The sequence below is a fragment of the Rhipicephalus microplus genome, chromosome X, assembly GCF_043290135.1.
Source record: "Rhipicephalus microplus isolate Deutch F79 chromosome X, USDA_Rmic, whole genome shotgun sequence".
NCBI classification, from domain to species: domain Eukaryota; kingdom Metazoa; phylum Arthropoda; class Arachnida; order Ixodida; family Ixodidae; genus Rhipicephalus; species Rhipicephalus microplus.
In genome coordinates, this window is record NC_134710.1 from 325329944 (window position 1) to 325347660 (window position 17717).

Genomic DNA, 17717 nt, shown 5'->3' on the forward strand with positions numbered 1-17717 from the left:
TGACTTGCCAAAAAAGTTAGTATCTGATTGGGCTATAACGTTCCGCAGAAAGGAACTTAAAAAGTACTTTCGCATGACAGGCCTGCAGCACCACTTTGCATACGCGTTTCATTCTCAAGCAAACAGCCTTACTGAAAGAACCATTTAGAGTATCCAGACACCACTCGCTCCATATACGAAGGTAGCGAAATGAGGAAAGGCCGACTGAGACGTCCACCTGCCATCGGCCGCTTTTGCAATTAACACGGCACTGCAGGCGTCTACCGGGGATTCATCCTACAATTTTGTTTATCGAAAGCTACCACAGCTGAAACCAGTCCTCAATCTGAATTCTAGTACCACGCGCCAAAGATCGCAAGATCCAAACTAAGGTGATCAAAAAAGCCACCCAGGCATAAGAAAATAAAAAAGCCACTATGACAGACGCCGCAGACCCGCTCTTGCTTACAACATCGGCGACGAGCTCTGGGTCCAAAGGGGCGCAAGCGGGCCCGGCAAGAAGCTGCTCCTATAGTTCGACGGACCATGCATAATTACTCAGCGTGTAGGAGCAAATACCTGGCGTGTGTGCATCTGAGATGCGAAATTCACTCTACATAAACGTAAAAGAAACAACTTTGGCGTGCATGTGTTGCGTTTGAAGAAATCAGTCGGACCGCTGCAGGTGCAATGAACTGTCGCCTTTTTTCTTCTTTGTCAGGCCGGCAGTGTGGTCGAATGTAACTAAGAGTGGCGCGGAAGCTGTGGGGAATGGGCTGGACTGCGAGGAAGAAGAGTCAGAATGGAACAGTTTGCCCTACGGACGGGTGTGGTGTTGTGTCTGTCTCGCTCATTATATATATATATATATATATATATATATATATATAAATATATATATATATATATATATATATATATATATATATATATATATAAATATATATATTGATTCGATTCATCTGTTCGTCCCTTTTCATTGACATAACTAGAAAAGCACACCAAGCTATTTCTGCAACTAGCGACATACCGCACAGCAAGAAATGCACAGAATGCAGAAACATTGGTGGGAATGTTAAGTAAAGTTAAGAACTATATACATAGTCACCATAATTTATTACAAGAAACAACAAAAATTTGTGCAAGCAATGTTTTGTTCAGCAAACAGATGCATGACATAGCGGAATAGTGTTGCTTATGTATTTCAATTGATACGAAGATTGACACGCGTATAGAGCAGCGGTCTTGTGGTAGTCATGCTCGTTGTGGCTTCTGAAGTTTTCGAGCGCGTTCTTCCAACGCGTCAACGAGGAAAAGAGCAAAGCAGCAAGAACTTGGTGAGTCCAGCTTGCGATTTTTTTCCAAAAAAGCGCGCTTGTCTTGCAGAGAGATCCCTCCTGATATTTGTAATACATCTGATATATTGTTGATCCACAGATGGCATATGCAAGAAGCATGCCGAGAACACTTGCTTTCACCCCTCGCCATTTCGCATGCTCCGACCCTCTGGCCCGGGTATAAAAGCAGCCTCTTGAATAAGCATTCAGTCTTGTTCATACCATGAAGTGTCTTTTCATTCCAACTACGTACAATACTACAGTAGCGACGAGAATGGGACCGTTGATTGCACTTCAATTTTAACACCAGAGTAAGGGGATCTCCACCTACGGCCTTCGACGATGCTGTGAGAAGCTGGAGGACGTATTGTGTACGCTTGAAAGCCTACTTAGAGGGCAACAAGATTATCGACACAGCTAAACGCCGGGTACTACTGGTTTCGTCATTGAGCGTCAGTGTCATCCGGATTTCGCAAGGACACCACCCGGCGGTTCCCATCAACTCTTCGGCGTATGACGACGTTGTAGAATGCTTGAAAGGCCATTTCAACCCTCAAGCAAACAAAATCGCCTCGAGCTATACCTTCTTCACGCGAAGGCAAGAAGAGGAAGAAAGCGTCCGGGACTATACTGCTGAGTAGAGAAGACTAAACGTAAATTGTAATTTAAGAATAACACTGGACCATAAGTGTCGGGACCAAATAGCTTGTGGGATACGGGAAGATGAAGCGTGTCGGTGCCTGCTGGGCTGCAAGAATTTGACTCGTGAAGAAGCCGAAGATTTTGTTTTTTGTTTCTGAGGAAGTGAACGAAGACGCTCGTGGCATGTGAGCTTTATAAGCACTAACTGCAGGCGGTGGCGTCAACATGGTACTGGAATGGAAGCAAGGAAGGAAGTACCGGAGAAACGAACTAACGAAGTCCTATGAAATGAAATACAGGCATGCCGTATAACGTGCTTGTATTTCGTATATCGTATTCTGTTCTTCCTGTTACGTCATTTTTGAAGTGCCGCCCATGCCGGAAGTTCTACGTTTTTCGAATTTGCCACAGAAGAGCTCTCGTTGCCCCCTATAGCTTGTAAACAAGAAAAAATTGGCTTTTGACCTAGTTTACGTAGGAATCTGGAGAAATTCGTATTGTTTTCTGGGTATTTTCAGGAGGAAAACTTAAGAAAATTAGCGAATTTCTGGCTAAAGATTGCAAAAGAGCCGTGCACTCAATTTCTTTTGTAGACTTGTGGATAAATTTCTAGTATTTTCTAGGTATATTTAGGAGGAAATTTTAAGAACTTTAGCGACTTTCTGGCTGAGGACCGAAAAGGGGGTCGTATTTTGTATTTATTTTATACGCGAGCTTGTAACAAAAGAACTGTCTTACATAAATTTACGTCCTGTAAATTTAAATAGGACAGTTTTTGTGTTTTATTTTTTGACGATTTTTTGAGTCAGCGCTAAAAGTCTAGTGGGCTTCTAGCGCTGACATAAATTATTCACATTGCAACGCAAATGATAAACTTTTGTGTATTGTGAGTTGAAGCTACATGTCAGTCACTTTTGCATCCAATCCAAGTGACATATTAGCAGCTCTGTATAAAAAAGCAACAGCTGATCGTCTCTGCGAGCCGCGTTCTGTGGCATATAAATCTGCGAGAAGAATGTAATCGCAACTACTGGGGAGTGTTTTCGTCGCTGAAGGATATGGCAAGCTGCAAAGAACAAGAATAAATTGTGAAATTTTTGCCGTAAGGTGAATAAACAAAGCCAAGCATACCACAATCGCGATATATTTACAGCGATTTTGTTCTTACACGTAACTAACAACAAAGTATGAACCAGAGACGCCTGCACTTTTGTCTTCTATAAACAGGTAAGCAACACTTTTTTTCATTTAGGAAACGTCGTTACAGCGCACGATGCATAACACGGATTGGTGCATTCATGTATTTACCCACTGCACCCTACGTACATTTTTGCTTAATTGAACTCTCGCAGAAGAAAGTTGTTGCGTAAAACTTTCATGTTTAACTGCAGGCCATGGTGTTTCCTTTGCAATGATTCAATGATTTGATTTGATGAGCATAATTGTTTCAGCCTACTAATAATTGTGCGCATTGGTTTTTTACCGCATTGCGGCAAGAAATGGGAAGAAAAAAGGGGAAAACGTTTACTTAGCCACCCGGTAGGGTTACTGTTACTTTTGTATTGTGTCTTGAAATTAGCTAGACACAAAACTTTTTCGTGGTTACTGGACAACCATCAAGAATTTATTACTTCTCTTTTGGCTGCTGAGAGAAATGACGTAAAAGTAAAATAATGCCCGCCATAGACAGTTAGAGCAAACTTTTCAATGGAACCAACAAAAAACATCATTGGTGTGCTGAAATTGGTGCAACATCCTAACGACATAGGTTACGTACTACCTACAATTTTGCTGTGTTTACTACTGCTTTTGATAAATTCAATAACGACATGCTTATGGATTCGTGCTGTACACCTAAAAAGTTCTGCAATCCTTTCACTGTGTAGAGAGGCTGAAGTGCAAGTTTATACTTTACAATGCTACATTGAGGTACTTGTGCCAAGGTTAGGAAGAAGCCAAGTGAAGCCGGTATCTTCGACTTCTTGTAGTTGGACTGTGTTATAAATGGGCAAAAAAGGCTGGCCTTTTTTATCTTTATAATTACTTTCGTTTCAAAATCAATTACAAAGTCACGTTTTGCTGCCTGTACGACTCGAACAGGTGGAGGGTCACTTGTGTTTCCTGCACATTTTTGGAGTACAGGATCTGCAATACATCACGTGATTTCTCTGCATCATCTGGAGCTTGTCATTGAAGTGAGGGGATTGCGTTCGATTACCCTGGCGGTCTTTGTGCCTAGAACTCCTCAGCATTTGCCGCCAACAGCAGAGTACGGACCATGTGCATCACCATTTTTTCCAGTTTTAACTTTTCTTTCTTTTGTGTTCTTCTACTTGAAAGTCAGCTTTTCGATATAACAAGTGTGGTGCATAACTATGGTCAATTATTCCCTTTTGGCATTCGTGTGAGGGTATCTTCAACATTACTTATACGTGTGCTCGTCATCCCTCTCAAATGATACACACAGCAGATATCACGTCACTTCATACAAGGCTGACATCATGTATATATATAGGGTTATAGTATTATTCTTTCTCATTTGACAAAGTCTTTCATTCCGCATGATGTTTCTTGCAATGTGTGCAATGTAATGAATTACTGCTTGGAAAACATGACACCGTAGTTTCACAACGAGCAATTATTTACAGAAAGTGTGCGCCATCTTAGGATTGGCATGAGCATCAAAAAAGTGTTTTTTTACAAAGTTCCAGCTTGAGAAAAAGACTGCGTACTTAATGTTTCACAATACTTCTGCATTTACAAATCAGCACAAGGAACTTGAAGTGCTAGACTATTTGTTTCAATATGGGTTGACCCATTCCAGTTGAACAGTGTGGTGGATGTGCCACAGACGGACAGAGTGTAGTAGGTGTGCTTCGCATAGACAGGAAGGGAGAAGACAGTGCGCATGCATGATGCAGATGGTTGTAACGATTGTCGGAAACTGCAGGATGGCAGCCGTGGCAAAAATGATATTGGTGCACTGTGGTTACAGTGCTTGAATGTTGACCCGGATCACGCAAGCATGATCAAACTTACGGAGGTTGTACTTCATTGCAGGTGGACTTCAAGAGGCCTGCGTAGCATTTACAAGCACATTAAAAAAAACCTCAGGTGTTCAATTTTTCTAAAGACTTAAAGTGAAGCGTGCCTCGTAATTATATTGTGGTTTCAGCTCATAGAACCACGCAATAATTTTAATTACAAAAAATTTACCGATGTGAGTTCTTCCCAGTGAGTTACTGCGCTCTGTGGCTTCTTCATAATTCCTTGCTAAGTTTTTGGAAACACCATGACAGTTGATCACTTAAGATGTCACACTAATAGACTTGTGAAAGTGTGTCCCATTACTGCTGACAGCAATGGTAGGGATAGCACATGAGGGAAAAATGCAAAAAAATTGGTTTACTTCATATTAGGTGGAAGTTAAAGAGCCATGAATAGTGAAGCTCTTGCAATTCAGGACAAATTTTTAACACTGTGGTTGCTGCTTCAAGCGGTGCAGTCGCCTGCACACTCTTTTATAATGCTAGAGATGTTGCTGGCTTGTCGTGTCAAACAGGCTGATAACACATTTGCGGGCAGGTTACTTACGCAAGTACACTCAGTGTGCTGACTTTTCCCGTCTAAATCGAGGTTGGAGGTCATCATCGACAGAGCTGCCATGCTCGCTTTTCTCATCGCCGCTGTGATCAGTGAAATCGCCATGTCACCTATGTCACCTATGTCACCTTCAATACAAAGGTTGTGCAACGCTGCACATGCAGCAATAATAGTGGAAGAACGTTCCGGTGAGTAGTGGGGGGCATGGTGTCGCTGAACGCAGCAAAAATGGCTCTTATGTAGCCCAATACAATGCTCCACTATGGAACACAATGAAGTATGTGCAGAGTTGTACTTGCCTTCTGCACTATCCATGTGAGGACGACCTTTCACGCAGATGTTGTTGTCATCATTTGATCCCTGTTGCAGTGGGTCTCCGGTGAGAATGGACTTGTCCGCGACGCAAATCTGGGAAAACCAAGAGCAATATGAGTCACTGCGAAAAAAAAAATGCGGACGAGAAAATGGGAATACCGCTACTTACGAACATGAAGTTAAGGGTGGAATAACTTTCGCGGCACCAAAGGCCGCCTTATGCTCAATCCTCGCTGTGACGAAGCTCCCGTCAACGCATCCAATAATGCCCGGTGGAGGTCTAAACCCAAGGAATTCCTCCTTCATGGCTGCCTTCTCTCCCACCGCTCTCGGGAAGGGAACCCACTTGTTGCGCATCCCGGCCTTGACGGTCGCTCCAGCCACACATCGCACACAGATGCTGACGGTGGGCTGCGTCACCGCTATGGTCTACTCGCCTCCCACCAACGACTTGAAGGGTCCGATGGCGAAGAAACGCGGGGCGCACACCTCTCCCGCTCCACCGAGAGCGCAACCCAAAATTCCATCGGCGACTTCGTCGCGCAATCACAACACTGTTGCTTAACTCAGGCAAAATTCACGCCCAAACTGTTCGTCTGGCATACACAACGCGACCTCAACATCACTCCGACAATTGTTGTAAGGCGCGTCCAAGTAGCCAAACGCCACAGCGAAGGTCGCTGGTTCAGCCGGCACCGCCATTTTTCCTGTTTCGTTTGCAACGGGCCCACTCGCTGGCTGTTCCGCCGTAGCGCGGAACCGATTCTATTTATTTTTGCATAATAAGCGCGGACTTGTCATTTTGAAGTCACCACGAATTGGGCTTCCGAATCGAAACTTGACTGGCAGGTTTAACGACACACCAGGGAGCGTTTAATTCTGCACAAAGAGCGCGGATTTCTCATTTTGACATGTCCACAATTTTTGCTTCTGGCTCGTCACTTGTCTAACAGGTTTAATGACCAATTAGGGAGTGCCGATGGGGGCCAGCACGGAATAGCAGTTAGTTATACAGCCACAGCATGCCAAGACTTGGATCCTGCAAGACTGGCCCAAGCGTCTAGGGGTAGACGAACAATAGTATCAACCATATTTTTCATGGAGGCTGCAACGGACTATGAGTAAAAAGATACTGTATTTGGGTCACCGCGTTGTTCTCCGTAAAGCTGTTCGAAATTTTGTTTTGCATGACACGCATGCTGGCGTCAGAGCAATGAAAAACCTCGTGCGCTCAATTTTCTGGTACCCAGGGCTAGACAGTGATGTTGAGACGCTTGTGAAACGGTGTCCCCAGTGCGTGCAGTGTTTTCTCATGCCCCCAGCGCAGGTATCAGTAAACTGGCTGAAGACCAACGTACGTTGGTACCACCTGCACATAGATTTTTTCGGTCCCGTGGAAGGACATAATCTTATTTCTTGTCGACACCAAGACTAAGTGGATAGAGGCAGTGCCATTGAAGACAGCCGCGGCGGCAACAACAGTGGATTTACTCAAGGGCATTTTCGCACGCCTTGGGCTACAACGGACTGTCGTGTCGGACAATGGTACACAACTCACCAGCGCAGAGACAGCACGGTTCTTTCTGGAAAATGGTGTGCACCTTGTAACGACTGCCCCATATTACCCGCGATTCAATGGGTTGGCAGAACGGGCAGTACGCACCATCAAGGAGGGCCTGAAAAAAAATCTGGTGGGAACGCTGCAAACTCGACTTTCCAAATTTTTGTTACGTTACTGGATCACACCGGCTCATGAAAAGGAGTCGCCTGCAGAAACAATTCTGGGATTCTAGGCACGGACCCACCTAAGCAACTTCTTTGCAAAGGAAGATAAGGCGAAGAAGGCTACCGTCAATGGAGTTACAAGCAGACAAAAAAGAGCGTGCACCAGGAATGCAGGTTTGAAGTCGACAATATGGTCAGCCAGGTCAAAGGTGGCTTCCAGGAACCGTGACAGCAGTCGAAGGAAAACGATTCTTAACTGTCAACACGGCAAGAGGGGCGCAGCAGAGACACCTGGTTCAAGCACGAGCCCATACCTTATGGACTCCTGGCTAAGAAAGAACCCTTCCAGACAGCCATGGCCCTTGAGCACTCTTCTCCAGAAGGGCCTTGCTCTTCAACCGGTGACCAGACAACTAGCAGCGACGGCCCGCAAACCTATGAGTCCGTACCGGGCGATTCAGCGTCTAAAGGGGGAATCGAGCCGGCAGGTCCAGGGCCAACAGAACCAATCCAACTCAGACGCTCCACCCGTGTGCACACGCCCACGGACAGGTTCTAGCTTAGGGGGGAGGAAGTGACATAACGTTGATCCTGAAATGCAGATGCGATAAGCATGCCGACAAAACGTGCCTTCACCCCTCGCCACGGCGCATGCTTCAGCCCTCCGGCCAGGGTATAAAAACAGCCTCTTGAATAAACATTCAGTCTTGTTGCTGCCATGAAGTGACTTTTCCTTGCGCCTACGTACGATTCTACATGAGACAGGCAATCATTTCTAGCCAGAGAGCTTGGAATTTCAGTTAGCGCTTACTGAGGAAAAGGTGTAGTTAGCAACTGGTTTTCGTGGCATCATTAGCAAACGTCGTCTAGTCTCAATATTCTGCAACTCCTCCCTTCTTGACCCTTTGAACATGTAAAAACCAATGTCGTTCTCAGAAATCGCGGTTTCCCTGCGTGCATCATGTTCCAGATGGTATTCAGTTCTTTCAACACACGAGTCGTATTCAAGCTGTGCAGAACTACAAATTGGAACCATTACATCGGCTGCTGTAGTTGTTTTCACTATTTGTCGAGTGTGCACTGGGAGCAGCGTCGCCTTTCGAGAAATAAATATCAAGCGTTACCTCACAACGTTTCGGCGCCGGCATCAATAATGATGATCGAAACTTGGTGATCAAAACACGTTAATTGACACAGAACACGAACTATCCACCAATATGTGTAGGCAGTGTGTTTCAAGGGGGTGAATTTTGCACTGCTAAAAAGCAGTGCGCTCGGAAAAGTTGGCGCAGTGACAATGAATGCGAGAAAGTAGAACTTTAGTAACGATACATGACGGCTGGTAAACTTCCACCTTAGACGCACTAGAGCTCGTTTCTTCCCGGCGGAAAAATTCGCGGGTATACGTTTCTTCCACTTCCTTTCAGGTGCCGGCAAGGTCGCGCTCGCCCAGTATATTACTTTGTGCGTGCAATGTCTCGTGTTTGTGATTGCACCCCTATGGAAGGCTGGTAGTTTCTGTCTAGTTCTGATGCCATAGCACAAACGTGAATGGGCGCAAAGGAGTCGATGCTAGTATACGGATATTCCATCGACTCGCGTCACAATGCCCGAAACAGACAACCGGCAGGCGCGTATGATGCGCAGCACAGCGTAAGTATACTCATGTTGAATGCGCCGGAAGTTCTTGTGGGAGTTCAGAGAAATCGATAATGATGCACTATGCTCTGAACATGACCGGAGTTCATTCTTTCATCACTAGTGAACCAATGACTCAATATTTTGTGTGGTATGAGGCTGCCCTTGTCTGCGCTGTCGCAAGTGCGGCAAACATGAATGCACGTACTAGTTAGAATAGTGTGTACGTGGCATATCTATGCTGCAGGGTGAATTATTGTAACAGTTCTAAACCTGTTGACGTAAAGGGAAATGACAGCTACACGCTTGGAAAGAACGAAAGCCACCTTGCCGCAGCGCTATAGTTTCCTGGAGCAGAGCGACGAAAGCTACAATAAAAAAAACTAAACTTTAGCTCTTTCAGCGCATACTTATTTTTTAGTGCGTATACGCAGCCAACAAGCCTTTTCTATGTCAATAGATATAGTGTGGTCTCAGGTGCATTTTCGATGGAGACTAAGTCAATATTTCTCAACAATGGTTACCTTACCCTCACACATTGCGCAATAAAACCTCAACGATTGGAGTACTTCATTGCTAGCAAAAGTCACATTAAAACTCGAATGTCCACCAAGGTTGTGAAAAAGTATGCCCCCAAAATAACGCTTGCAAAATTGTTTGCAACGTGCAGCATAACTTACAAAAAATGTACTTAATGCGTATCGCAAGCATGCCTGTATTCACGCAGTAAAGTAAAAAAAATTGTTGAATGAAAGCTATCGCTGCCTCAGGGTTGCTTGGCATATAGAGTTTACCATAAAAAAATATCCCCATAGGCATGCAGTCACAAACATTGACAGTGAAAAATTCACTCCGCAAAGTAAGCAAAACCGAAATGTAATTGTGAATGTATGAAATCATGCTGCGTATACCTCTAATTCTACGTTGTAAGAGAAACCGTCTTTGACTTGTAAAACGCACTTCGCCTTGACGAAAACTACGCTATCTACGCTCATAGAAAGTAATGGTAACGATGTCTTCTCCAACCAGGCGGGACGTCACAATAATGCCTTTTCGAAGACTAGTCCATTCAATGGTGTGAGGAGAGGCTGTTGGTGCAAATGGTCATTGTACCTGTCATTTACTGTATTTTACTGCGATTGCTTTACTTTTACTTGCTTTCTTTTCAAGCATACACAAAGGAGGGGGGTCTCATGATTTTGATATATATGTACACAGCCTCCTCAACTACCGGCCATAGTCGCGCCACAGAGGACAGCTGATGCATATGTCCCCCCCCCCCCCCCTTCGTCGTGTCATTGTAAACCCCCCTGGCCGCGGAAAATTTTCTGGCTACACCCCTGCTGAGGGAAACCGAAACTTCCGCTCTGGTGTCTACGTTTAAAGGAATTGGGCACCTATGGTTGACTACCTCGACAAACACTTTCCGTTCAGGTAATCCCCGGCCCCTGCAAGCAACTCGATGGGGTTCGCGGAAGGTTTCTGTTCCCCGTACTACAAACACTCCTCGGCTCGAATTTCTCGCTGTCCTTGAGAGTGTTCCACTTACCGACCGAAGAATAGCTGCTTCTCAAAAATTGCTGCAGATTATCCGCTGACGTGTAGTGACTCATAGGGTAATAAAAAAAGGTTGAGAGAACACTTCCATAGACCCTTGCGACTGATTTAGGTTCGCAGCGCACCAAGCGGGCGTGGAGAAGCTTTGCAGCCTCAGAGACGGTAGACCGCAGAAAAGACTGTCTCGAAGGTCATATTGTAGTGACTAGAAATATTTCAAAGCTTCTGAGACCACTTCTACGTGCGTGCTTGTCTCTTACGCCATACTTTAGTTTATAAACACATCGTTTGCATGCATCAATGAGCTTCGTGTAAGCTGCACCGCTAGAGCAGCAAGCACACGATATCAATGTGCGTCTATGAACACATTTTAATTAAAGCATTAGAATAAAGAGAGGAGCGAAAATTTTTCTCTTCAATTAAAAATTTTGGTAAGCACATAGCCACTTTGTTAATGTTTAATAAACGCAGGTACTAAAAGTAAGAAACGCAGGCACTACAAGACGCGAAAATGCAGCTGCTATATCATAATTATGAATTACACACAGGAAATAAAAATTAACGCAACATTATGATAAGAGCCGCAGCAGAGTAAAACTGCAATAAGTGCATACAACTACACATACAGTGCACAACGTGACTCGGTTTTAGTTGCCTCGGCAATTGACTGTGGCATTAACCGAAAAAAGAAAGGAAAAATGTTGGCTATACGTTTTCTTTGCCACCTTCGCACTAATTTTCTCCTACACACTTTACAATGCTATTTTGCGAAAAACAGTCAAACAGTCACAAGCAGTCGTCGCAGCAAAAACAAAGCAATTTTAGGTGTCATGCAAGCCGATAACGAGGCGGGGATATTTACTCAAAAACTACGTCCTAGCTTTAGCTAGCAAACGTTTCTCTAGATTCACCTCTTCTTTTTTATTGCGCTCGTTATAGATTTAAGCGATTTGCGGACGGCACAGATAACGATTCTGAGCATAGCTGCACTTATCACAAAGTGTCACACATGCAGTGAATTCGGATACATATAGCGGCACAAACAAAATATAACAACGTAAGCGGCGACTCAATTTCCTGATCAAAAAAAAATTCTCAAACGTGCTGCAAAGCAATACAAACAGTTTTATTTTGTGAAAAGCATTCCACGAAAAAAGTGCGTGAAGTGAAAAGCTCAAAAAAAGCTCCGCGCCGGGAGTGGATGGGATACGGCGCTCCTCAGCTCTGACTCTCAAATTCAAGCCCGCTTAATACGGCAGGGCGAAGACGCCGCCAGAGCCCATGGGATCATGGCCATCGTCTAGGTTTGGTCCTCCTCTCGCACCTTAGAGGGGAGGAGGATCTTTCTGCTAAATAAATAAAGTTTGTTCATCATCACCATCACCAAAAAGCACAATGCTAAAAATGACAGCTTAAGGCTTCAATGACGAATGCAAAACGCACACTAGAAAGTATTTGTGGCACTCGCACCTAGTAGCACCCAAGCTGAGAGGCAGGCGAAACAAGCGAAGACCATGACACACGCTGGTCATGTTATCGCACATCTTTCATGGCATCTCCCTGCTGCTGCGCATACTTCTTCAGTGCCGTAAATGCTCATGGACACGAAGCGTGACAACGTTGCATTTGCGTAAACGCCATGTGCACTTTTCTCGTTCCCATTCAAGCCTGATTCCATCCCGACGATATCGCACGGTATATTCGCAGACAATAAGAACAATTTCAGGCCACTATCACAACGCGAAAAACACGTAGACGTACAGTGCACTTGAAAATATACTGTAGTAAATAACTATTATCCGTGTTTTCTTGAAAGCAGTGAGTGATGTGTTGCTATCTTACGGCTGGGGTAAAGCTGCGTAGCTCAGCCCCTTGTTCGCCCGATTGACCACTCTTGTAAATAATATGTTACTCTTTGCAGCGCCATGCTCTACCAAGAGATGGTGCTGCCATATAATTTCTCAAGTGAAGGTTAAGCGTTGAGTCAGGGGGCAATCTAGAGTACGGGTGTGTGTGCTTCCAGTTTGCTCGCTTCCACGCCATGCTCGCTTTTTTTTGCGGCACACATTCTCATAATGACCACTGTTGCGAAGACTTGCTGGACGCTCGGCCAGGCCCCGGAAACTATCAAGTTCAAGTGCTCACTTGTAGGGGGCGAAAAAATTATCCGCGGCGCGTTTCTGCTACAAACACCCAGAGTGGATTAACGAAACTCTTTCGCCACTCGCGCTGTCGCACTTTCTTGTAGAAGTGTCCTCGTCGGGGCCAAGTTTTAATTTTAAAATGATCAAATACTACATCTTTGCGTACCGCTACACATAAAACTAACTTGCACTTCTAGACAGAAGTTTTCTTAAACATGTGCTGCGTCATCAATTTTTTGTAATGGTTTTCGCTCCAGCTGACTCGAGGTCAGCAGCAGCCTATTGACATCATTATCCTCCTTTCAAAGTTTGTGGCGTCCAACGGTCGCGACGGCAGGTAATGGCTCGCGGTACGTTCTGATGTGTCTCGGAATGTTTCGTTTCGCTGTTAATATTTCGAGCCTCTGTCGACCGACACACTCTTTCTAGTTATGTTTATTTTGCCTCGTTCAAATGCTTTCGCGAAGGGAATTCAAGTGACTTCCGGGGAACTTAGCGACCGTTGAAGCTTTCATCGGATGAACACCCGTTGCAAGCCCGGGCAGGTGACTAGAAACCACTTCAGTTTCCTTAGGGACGGTTGCTTGCAGAGCTAGTTGGTTTATTTACACATATGTAGTTTTTTTTTTGCCAATGACTGCGTAGGCATCACACGGTGGTAGCGCATTGCAATACTAAATTTTAAAACTTTTTAAGGTCTTAATCTGTAACCAGAAAAACGTGCGTTACTCTCGGCGTGGCTTCACGTGGGAACGAGTCGCTGACTCAATAGTTAATTCTGAAATTCTATCACCAGTTAACCCCACTAGGCCGTCGCGATAAAAGAAGGCAAATAAATTAAATCACTGTCGCTTCTCATGTGTCTTCGTAGCTAGCCGTTATATTATTGCAAAAAACCTACTAGTTAATAGTTTACTGCAGTCGCGTTTGAGAAACATCACATAATTTTGGGTCTGGTTTTACTATAGTGTGATCAAGATAGTGTCACATAAATGAGAAATACTTATTGTACTGCTACAGCTTCCTGGCCCACCTGACATGGAAGCAGCTGTGTACAATGGGCAAGGAGTTTGCTACATGACATGCCTTGCGAAAAAGCAGCCCTGAGTGATACACGTGTTATGATGTACCTACTATTACATATATGTATGAAATACTACTCTTTACCAGTTAACTGAGTTTATTTGTTTATTTTGGAAAATTTCATGCAATCATTATGAATTGATTTTATGCATTCATATCTGGTGATGTTACTTGTTTTTCTAGACTGCCATGCAACGACAAGATGACTACCTCCGAATGTCCACTCTGCAAGCACGTTGAAACATCTGAATGTCCACTACAACAGGTCACCTTGAACCTCACACATGTAAGGCTGTATTTGTGAATGTTTTACCACGCATATTGTGGAGGGGTGCTTTAGAGTGGCCACAAGCATTGGCTGTCTACCGTGGCATGGAATCTACACTTCAATAATATGGAAGCTGTAACACTATTAGTTAGATTGTGTGGAACTTTCGAGCTTAACAACACACTGTTTTATCCCAGCCACAGTGGCCATATTTCGATGGAGGTGAAACGCTAAGACGCTTGTATGCTTAAGGGTTTGTTCAATTCACCTGCTCCACACGATCCATTTTACAAAGTGCTGCACCTCGCCATTCGTTTCAGTGGCGCAATAATGGCATCTTCTAAATCGTGCCATTCATTTCAAAAAGTGCAGGAGAGCTACAGCACCAAAACTAGTTCATGAATTTCCCGTACCTTCTGCTCTAACGGCACTGGTTTGATGCAGCCACACGCACAGCTTAACAAACAACATAGCATTAGACGTAGGCACTGTACCTACCTCTACAAATGCGGTGTGTTTTGCCAAGATGTTTGCACCTCAATAAATTAAGCGAACAAAATTGAGGATTTCACCTTGTCGGGACCTTGTCATTCACTTGTGATGCCGCACTGCTAAACTCGTGCTGCAAAAGTTCTGAACTTATCGTGCACAACTGTCAACCAGTTTCGATTGGTGCAGGTGAACTAAACTGACGCTTAAAAGATGGAAGCTTGAAATATGACAAAATCTGTTATCATAAGATGTCAGAGCAAATGTTTCGACAAGTAGTCTTGTCTCCTGCGAGGCTATAATATAATTTGTTTGAACCCCTGGAAGCCAGAATCAATCTAAATTTGCCCACTACTGTACGACTCACGATCACTTCATAGTTGGCATGTGAATCGCCAGAGATCATTAATTGCAATATGAACTATTCCGCAGTGAGGGGCATGAACAGGCTTTCCGACATTTAGTTGTGTCTTGTTACAGTTTACTAACAACACCCAGAACTGTTTCGTCTTAATTCATAAGACTCATACAAGGCATAAGACTTATACAAGTTTACAAAATGATGTGCCAAAGCTCATAAAGCTGCACTCGATTGCTTTAGCTTTGCACATATGTTCAATGGGCTCTTAAAATAATAACTCATAAAGGTGATGAGCGCTTGCAGCACAGCTTCCGCGAAAACGTGAATGCTGTCATGAAGAGCAAGATTGTGTTCATTGCATGTGGTACTGTTTTTTTTTTCATATAGCAGTGAAACGTCCCACAATTCTTTGAGCACAACAGCTTTTGTTTAAGTTAAGTTTTCATTACTATAGTGTCTACCACTACAAAGCAAAATCCTGTGAATTACGGTCATGAAAAAAAAAATTAGGAAATCGCACAGGTAGTTGAAACATAAATGATCTTGACTTATTCACAGCCAAACTGCAAGATAGTACGTATTTCAAGTCTTAACCTCTAAACGTGGTAGGGAGAAACGGACTTCAGCTTTCAAGCACAAGTATACTGAAAAGGCAGACACAATAACAAGTGTGTAATAAATGTGACCTTTATTGATCCAGTATTCGGACATATTCACATCATGTACCACGATTAGATTTGAGGAGTGATTGCTTGCAAGAATGTGCTCAAGTTCTATCGATATGTCTGTGCAAAAGAGTTTGTGCTCAGAGCTCAGCAGATAGTGTGCCGTAATAGCACCAACCAAGATGTGCAAAGAACAAAAATGTACAATGCATGCCGAAAGCTTATTTTCTTATAATTGGGGATTTTAGATCTGTAAGCACACACCTCATAACTCTGTTCCTTTAGCATGCATGTTTGCTGCATTCGCAGCAGACCGGTCATTACCTGCGACGAGAAATATAACTGTAGTAACTGTGTAACTTTACTGTAACAATAAAGGTAGCAAGCCTGAAATATATTTAGACCCATCACCTAAATACATATTACCTTTGATATGGGCTCACGGTTGAAAATCGGAACTAGTGCCTACCCTGTCGACACGACGCGACATTGCACAATTGTGAAGTACTCAATGTAGCATTGCACAGCGAAAAAAATTCAGAAGTGTACGCATCCGCAATTGCTTATTTAACGAATTCAACAAAACTACAGTGCTCTCACTGCGTGGGCTATCTATCGGCAATGTGCAAGTTTCCTTCCCGATTACTCATCATGCCTTCACTTCACTTCAAGATCAACACTACAGGGCTAGCGCCGCATGTGACGGCAGAATCAGACCTTTGTCCTGAAGCCACGCTATTAAACTCCAGCACGGCAACACAATGAGAACGACGTTAATTCAGCTATCTCTATGTTCAGTTATATGCATATGCTTGTTAGCCTTCAAGAGTCTTTACACTTGGGTTGAAAGCTTTCGATATGTTTGAGTGACTTGTTTTGTTTGGAACGGACCAAACATTGATTGTACTGGCTTGGACACTCGCAATAAACGATGCAAACCTTACTCTATTGACGTTGTTTTTGCCAGTCCAGGCCAGCTAGGTCACCTGGCGATAATTACAGACGCGAAGCGCGATTTAGCAACGAAAAAAAATTCCAGAAGAAGCGAGCAGCGCGAACTAGCCGCGAACCCCCCTCCCCCACCAGCAGCAAAAAAAAATGTTTATTGATGATGATAGTGCTACCAGCGCCATTTCGCCTCGTGGTATTGCAGTTCAGTACGTCGCCACTATGTATTTGCATCTTATTTTGATACAACAGCCCAAACGTACAGTTTCCATTCTCTAAACTGGTAGGTGTTCTGTGGCTCGACCAGCCGGACAGTTGGTGCGAGTGTCTCACATTCTGGCGCGGCTGGCGTGGCCGACACGAGGGCAACCCTGGTTTACGGGCCTATACAGTACAGCATGGAGCTCACCTAGACCTCCGCTGGGGTGATTGAGAGTCCGGTAGTGAAAAATAACACTTCGAACTGCCACAGCCATGTAGGCCAGCAGCTAAGGTTATCGAAGTCAAACTTTGACGGTGGACGCCGCTGATCCATGTCAGGTAGAAACAAAGTGGTCGGCGAAGTCGACATCCCGGAGGAGCCTTCAACACGGGTAGTTGTCATGGCGCAACAGCGGCGGTGGCGGCGGGGCCATGTCACGAGGATGCAAGCACGAGAGAACTGGAGATTGGTCGTGCCCACTTCTGACACCCTGTCGAGAGCATCGGTGAGTAAGTGACCTAGACAGTCGTGTCTCCTGACGAATAAGTAATGTCAATTTCATTGGCAGCACTTATTATAGAAACCAGTGCATGCTGCGCTGCCACCTGACAGCACGGTTGTACACAATATGTACACAGTACAGCCATCTAGAGGTACTGCTATACACTAAAGTAACTACAGAATTTTCAAGCGCTTTAAGGGCGATGTTCACACAGGCTACAAAAACAGAAGACCCCATTGCAGCTCCGAACTGCTGCTCG